The sequence below is a fragment of the Rutidosis leptorrhynchoides genome, chromosome 3, assembly GCF_046630445.1.
Source record: "Rutidosis leptorrhynchoides isolate AG116_Rl617_1_P2 chromosome 3, CSIRO_AGI_Rlap_v1, whole genome shotgun sequence".
Taxonomy (NCBI): domain Eukaryota; kingdom Viridiplantae; phylum Streptophyta; class Magnoliopsida; order Asterales; family Asteraceae; genus Rutidosis; species Rutidosis leptorrhynchoides.
The window spans coordinates 534,355,861-534,364,268 of record NC_092335.1 but is presented as its reverse complement, the minus strand read 5'-3'; positions in this window follow the sequence as shown (position 1 = coordinate 534,364,268).

Here is an 8,408-nt window from a genome sequence, read left to right as displayed (position 1 = left end):
ACAAGCTCTCCCAACTAACGATGCACGAGTTGTAGTCAACTTTTTAAAACGTCTTTTTGCAAGGTTCAGAACACCAAAAGCCTTAATAAGTGATCGGGGAACTCATTTCTGTAATAATCAACTTGAGAAAGTTTTTAAAAGATATGGAGTAACTCATAAAATCTCCACTGCTTATCATCCACAGACAAGTGGACAAGTTGAAAATACCAACCGAGCTTTTAAACGTATTTTAGAGAAAACCGTAGGATCAAATCCGAAGAAATGGTCCATTAAATTGGAGGATGCACTATGGGCTTTTAGAACAGCCTACAAAACTCCAATTGGAATCACACCTTTTAGACTCGTTTACGGAAAAGCATGTCATCTTCCAGTAGAAATTGAACACAAAGCATTTTGGGCTTTGAAGACATGTAATCTTGATTTACATGAAGCTGGACGTCTACGGTTAAGTCAACTAAACGAATTAGAAGAATTAAGACATGAAGCATACGAAAATTCGTTAATCTATAAAGAAAGAACGAAGAAATGGCATGATAAAAGAATCAGAAGTTCAAAAGAATTTAAAGAAGGAGACAAAGTTCTTCTTTTCAATTCACGATTCAAGCTATTTCCTGGAAAATTGAAATCAAGATGGTCTGGACCATTTATAGTCAAAAGAGTTTTCCCATACGGAACAGTAGAATTAATAAATTCAAATGGGATTGAATTTAAGGTTAATGGTCACAGAGTTAAACATTACATAGATAGTCCGATGGAAGTTGACAACGAAGTTAATCACAATTTCGACACCACAGCTAACTAAGTGTGGAGAGAATCAAGTCTTTTAAAGGATAATATGTATTTCTGTTAGAGTTAGATTTTCTGTTTTCGTGTAGTTCTTGAAAATGGAACCCGAATGGTCTTTCCCTAGCAGACCCTAAAGAACTAGTCTTCTCTCCCCATTCTGAATTTTTATTTTTTTTAGGTTTTACGAGATGAAGACTTCCTGTGAACTAAACCATGGTCTAATGCTACATGCTTTGATCACTAAACGTAATAATGACACACTTCCAAGTGAAATAGTATCATTAATCAGAGGTAAATTGGACGGAGTAAGAAAAGAATCCAGATGCGAAAATAATAAGTTACAATTTGGTAAAGGAAAATCAAAATCCGCAGCGAAAAGAAGAGTACGACACCTTGAAAGATGTCACAAATGCGAAAAATGGTCACACGAAGGTAAATGTTCAAATAATCAAACCTATTCAAATACCGAATTTGTTACTTTATGCAGAGACGGACCGTTCATATGTTTAGAAGAAAAAACACTGAATGCTCGAGGTTACGCCTATGTAGCCATGGAAAATCAAATAGTCCGACTATCTTATGAGTGGGCTAGAGTATATCACTAAGAAATATATTTCACAGGTAAGTTTGTACAGTTTTCATTTTTATTTTTATTTTTATTTTTAACCTTTTGATAATAAACGCTAATTTGTTCGCTATAAAGTATTAAATTGGTATTCGATAAAATTAGGTCTTGCGACCGAAATTATTGATATCATACAAAAATTTATTACATCACTGCGAAATTTAACGTTTATTCTTAAGGTATAAATTTCTTTAATCAATCAACCCAAAATATTTCAAAAATTCGTCATGAGTTAAATTAGGTTATGAAAACGAAATTACTTTACCGAAAAGAGGGGTGTATGATTATGATAATATTTGATTGATTAAAGTGGGATAAAAGCCAAAAAGATTTTTAATTTTATTTTTACTTTGTTTTTAAAATTAATATTAAAATAATATTGTACACTTGTTAAAATTAATATATATTTAAAATTGTAAATATTTGAAAAATTAATATTTTTAATATAAGTTTGTATGTATAAAAACAAAATTAAATTTAAGTTTGGTGTGAATTTATAATATGAATTTTTAATTTTATGCATTTTAAATTTAAGTTTGGTGTGAATTTAAAAACAAAAATTTACTTTATTTCGATAAGTCAAAAATATGATTTTTAAAATTCATCGTGAGTTGAAGACTAGGTCTTTGAACCGAAATTGCTTTACCCGAGGGAGGGACGAGAACTTTTATTATCATTATTTTTAATCTTATTGAATTAAAGTATGCCAAAAACATTTAAAAAACCCAAAAATCTTTACTTTTAAAAATCGCGTTTAAAAAGTGACAAATTTTAAAATTTTGTCGAGGGACGGACTAGGACAACGATCCGAAACGCCCTCATCCTAAAAAGAAACAAATTTTTAAAAATTTATTAATTTTATGTTTTATAAAGTGTAAGGTTTTATAAAAAAAAAAAAAAAAAAACAAAAAAAAAAAAACTGAAAACACTGTAGCCGGCACCCCATGCGATCGCATGGGGTTTACACACCAACCTCATGCGATCGCATGAGGCTGGAAAACTGGCCAGATAGAAAACCTCAGCGAGTCTGTCTTCCTCACCACACAACACACACATACACGAAACTCTCACAAAATCTCACCAAATTTCATCATTTTTCCACCGTAATTCGTCAAATATTTTGCTCTAATCATGCCTAGATTCTCATTCTTCAGCAAAAAGGTAAAAATTACACCCCTAAACTCTATAAATTCCTAGTTTTTGTGATAATTACCAATATTTTACCTAATGCAATTTTGTTAATTTCTAGTGTAATTAGTGTTAAATTGTTAGTATTTTATGCATGTATAACCTAGATTGATGCTATTTAACATGATTTGAAGCCAAAAACTTCAAAAATTTTAGAAATCTAGGGTTTGTGTTCTTGAGCAATTTGGGGCTTTTTGATATAAACAGGTTATGGCCGATTTTTGTCATGAATTATTGCTTAATTGAGTAGTGTAACATGTTTAGGTAGTTAAATGATCCAAACATTGATCCTAAACATGATTTTTAAAGATTAAAGTGGACTTTTTAGGCGAAAATTCATGAACTTGATTAATTTAATATAATTGCCAATTGAGACTTGTTTAATTATTAGTAATGACTATTTTGACAAGTTATTTGAGTTAAATGCTTATGAACTTTGTATACATTTTCATATGCGCTGATTTGAAAAAGTGTAGAATTGTGAAAAATTGTGAAAATGTGTATAAGTTTAATTTTGATTTAACATGTTATTGTGATTGTTTTAAATTGTTATTTTGCTAACACTAATGCATATTTGGATGCACAAATTTTATGTTTAATGTGTTTTGCAGAAAGCCGATACTGGAGGTTCAGGAGCATCATCATCTAGACAGCCTACTCCAGCACCAGAACCAGAACCAGAAATGCAACACGAGCCAGAACCCGAACAAGAACCACAACAGGAACCACAACAACAGCCTGATCAACACGTACCTTATTATGATCCGGTACAGTTTGTTAATGAATTCATAGTATTCCCGATGAGGCCGCCAGTAGAATACCCAACGATTCCTGAGCACACTTTGCATCCTAATCTGAGATTTGATAGAAGATGGAGGGATTACGAGACATATCAAAGGAACAAATTCAGATTGGTAACTAAAAATGTAGAGGTGCCAAGGGTAATCGATTGGGATCCTTTGGAAAGAGTTCAGCTAGCTAATAGAGTCAGACTGCTACTGATTCAGAGGTACGGGAACTCTTCTTTTACAGATTGGGAACGTCTTTTCACCATTCGTAGACATGTATATAAGGAATGGTGTGTTGAGCTCATGAGTACTGTATCACTTGATACAAATATAGTTAGAATAGATGATAGAAGATTTCTTAGGTTTATCCTTGGCGGTAGGATGTACAGAATGTCCATGCTGGACATGGCCAGGGCTTTACAAATATATACTCCTGGTGAGTTGCTACTACCCGATTGTACAAATTTGATTCATTATGGTGAAAGGGTAGATAGCAACTTTGACGCTGACGTCATTTGGAGGCGTATATCACATTTTGATGTTTTTACACGAGCGGGAGGACACTCCTATACACATATTGACAGAGCCGAGCTTCGTATCATTCATAGATTTTTGGCTAACTCGATAACACAAAGAGGTAACAATAAAGAAAAAATAACCTTACATGATTTATTCTACCTAAAGTGTATTCGGGATCCTAGAAGCTTTGTCAATATCCCTTACTGTGTTGGTTTTTATTTATCTAAAATGGTAGAAGGAATGCAGGACGGGAGTATAATAGGAGGAGGTATTTTTGTTACTCTCATTGGAGAGTATTTAGGTGTTGATAGGAACCAAGGGGGTCCATTACAGCTTTGTAGAGAACAGGTTGAGCCTTTAGGATTGAAAGTTTATGTGGGTGCTAAGGTATTGAAAAGTAGACGCAACCAGGCAGTACCCTATGAGGGCCCTCATCCACAGGTAGAAAGGGGCTCAGACGAGGAAATGGAGGAAGCAGAAGACATTAGGGATGTCTTTCAAGATGCTATTCTTGACGTCCACGTTCGTATAGATGAGGAATCAATGACGAACGCGGCCAGACATAGTATGTACGAGCAGTGGAACTCCGAGCGAGTATACGAGGATTATAGGCAACGCCAACACGATAGCTGGTTAGTTCATCAGCACCAAATCATGAGCCAGCTATCATATCAGGTACCAAATAATTACGTGCCTACTCGACCTGCTCATTTTCCGCCACACAACCCCGAGATCCGACCACCCTTTAACCGGTATGACTATAACCAAACCTATCAGGACACCTATAACCAACAATGGAACCCAACTGACGAGATGAACTGGAACCCCTATCTAGACTGATTTAGTTCCAATGGTTATTTTTATGATTTTTATGTTTTTATCTTTTTACTTTTTCATGTTTAAACTTATGTTATTGGATATATTTATGTAATTTTTATCATTATTATTATTATTGTGTACTAATATTTCACATTTAGGATTTGAAAGTGAGATATTAAGTCTCATTTCAAATTGTCATGCATGTTTATATTTGTATTGTATGTATATTGTTGATTGTACAAAACAGGGTAAAACAGCGCATTTTCAAAGACTGACATTAAGTTCAGCAAAAGCTAGTTTTGACGACAAAACGAAAAACAAATGTGATGTACCAACAGACGGAATGAACAAATGATGTGCACCATTTATCATTCAGCAAACAAACGCCAATATGTTTGGAAACTTTGGTAAAATTTAATCATGTTTCTACGCTAATCACCCTCAATAATTTAAATTGTTACTGATTTCTTGCAAATGAGGGCATTGCAAGATCTTAAGTGTGGGAAGGGGTTAAATTCTTTCGGATTTTTAAAATTTTTAACTTAAACACTTGGTTACCATTAAAAATACTAGTAACGTAGTAGTTGTATTAGAATCTAGTGCTCTCTGATAACAAAGAACAGCCCTAGTCTTATATACTGACTACCAACTTCTAGTAAAATTTTTCAAAATTTTCAATTAAATGAACTCAAAATCATGTTTATACATATTTATGAACGATAAAACTAGGTGTTAACACCGAAATTATTGTTAACTCGGAAAGGACATAAATTGAGAAATAAACCAAAATGTTAGAATTCATTTAAAATGGAATAGAGGACAATAAAAAGGCAAATAAAAGAAAATAAAAGCCAAGTGTGAGAAATTTTACCAACTTATTTTAAACATATGTCACATATTTCTGTAACAAATAATTGAAGATACTTTTGCTTTGGACTAAAATAAAAAGTTTTACCCGATTTACTGTAAGAAAGATGGATCTACACGATGAATCAATTCCATCATAAAAAGGAAGTAAAGTCTTCCGAAAAAGAAACGCGCTTCTTGATTTAGGTCATGAAGTTGTCGTCCAGACCAGCTGTAGGTTGACGAAAAATCTAGAAAAGTCATCTCTAAAATCAGTAGGAAATCCACGGACCTCAGCATCAAACAGGGTCGCCAAGTGGTCAGACTTATCCTAACCATGAGAGGATCTGTCTTGTAAAATGGGGAGGACGCCGTGCAAATTAGCTTGATAAGACTAATGAATCAGACCCCCAGAAAGGATAATCTCCTTAAAAGATCAAAAATCAGCTTTTAAGACTGATATTACTTAATCCTAGAGATTGACCTTAAAGATTGAGAATTCAAACTCATAGAATTCAATGATATCTAAACTCGAGCTTGAACGAGAAAATATTTTGATCAAATTACAAACCGGTTTGTTTTCTGAAAACCCATTTTCAATGCGTTCATTACCATTGAACGTAAAATCCTAGGAATTCACCTGGAATTCATTAGGTCATCTGAACCAAATCGGGTGTCAACCGTAAGAACGGTGGTTGCATAGCATGGTCAAAGACAGGACCTTGTGCCAGACCGAAAAATTATAAGGGTGAGCTTTACTATTGCTCCTACAAAGGATAGTAATGGCGTCCGACACGTTATAGACCATAATTAAAAGCATGTCAGGGGACATTGCCTTAACAGTTGCTTGTTCAACGCTTTCCTTTACAACCGGACGGTAGTTTATCGAAAGTTAATATACGGAACAAGTATACTGGACGTGTTGCTTTCCCAATACAAGGTTAGCAAGTGGGTAACACAAAATCGCAAGTTTTGAGCTAAAATTTTTAAATCTAAAACCCACCAAACCCACAAAAACAATTTGCAAACACCGGTGAAGGGTTATTCCAGAAAACTTATCTAGGGTAAAAGCTAGATTTAATTTTCAAAAAGATCAAATATTTTCATAAAGATCCAATTTCCTTAATGGATCTAAATTTTATAGTCATGTGGGACTGTAAACCACATCGTTACTACCATTGTTTATACCGCCGTATAGAAATCACTGATGTACAAAGTGTGAAGAATAAAGAAGTGATTCTAGTATATTTCAAGACTATATTGCTTAAGGACAAGCAACGCTCAAGTGTGGGAATATTTGATAATGCTAAAAACGAACATATATTTCATAGCATTATCCCTCAAGAAAGACAAGCTTTTAGTTGCAATTATTCTATTTACAAGTGATATTCGTTTAAATAATAAAAGATGAAGACAAAAGACAGATTTGACGAATTGAAAACGCAAACGACCAAAAAGCTCAAAAGTACAAAGTACAATCAAAGAGGTTCCAATTATTGATGAGAAACGTCTCAAAATTACAAGAGTACAAGACGCGAAACGCAAAGTACAAGATATTAAATTATACGCAAGGACGTTCGAAAATCCAGAACCAGGACCAGAGTCAACTCTCAACGCTCGACGCAACGGACTAAAAATTACAAGTCAACGGAGTACAAGAATATAATATAATATATATATAATTAAATTTAATTATATATATTATATTATATAATAAATAAATAAGCAGCCCACGTTTTTAAAGACTTTTGAGCCTCCCCAGCTGGCCATGCGATCGCATGGCCTTGAAGGGCAAAGCTCATGCGATCGCATGAGCCTCTTTTCCAGCCCACATGCCTATAAAAATCGAGCTTTTGTGCATCATCATATATCAATCTCTCTATCTAAACGTATATATATATATATATATATATATATATATATATATATATATATATATATATATATATATATATATATATATATATATATATATATATATATTAATTTTAATTTTAATTTTAATTCTAATAATAAGGGTATGTTAGCGCATATTGTAAGGGTGTAAGTCGAAATTCTGTCCGTGTAACGCTACGCTATTTTTAATCATTGTAAGTTATGTTCAACCTTTTTACATTAATGTCTCGTAACTAAGTTATTATTATGCTTATTTAATGCCGAAGTAATCGTGATGTTTGACTAAATATTAAATTTGAGTAATTGGGGTTTGGACAAAAGAACGACACTTGTGAAAATTAGACTATGGGCTATTAATGGGCTTTATATTTGTTTAACTAAATGATAATTTGTTAATTTTAATATAAAGATTTATAATTGGACATCCCTATAAATAACCATATACACTCGATCGGACACGATGGGCGGGATATTTATATGTACGAATAATCGTTCATTTAACCGGACACGGGAATAGATTAATAGTCTATGGAATTATTAAAACAGGGGTGAAATTATGTACAAGGACACTTGGCATAATTGATAACAAAGTATTAAAACCTTGGGTTACACGCAGTCGATAACCTGGTGTAATTATTAAACAAAGTATTAAAACCTTGTTACAGTTTAAGTCCCCAATTAGTTGGAATATTTGACTTCGGGTATAAGGATAATTTGATGAGGATACTCGCACTTTATATTTATGACTGATGGACTGTTATGGACAAAAACCAGACGGACATATTAAATAATCCAGGACAAAGGACAATTAACCCATGGGCATAAAACTAAAATCAACGCGTCAAACATCATGATTACGGAAGTTTAAATAAGTATAATTCCTTTATTTTCATATTTAATTGCATTTTTTATTATCGCACTTTTATTTATTGTCATTGTAT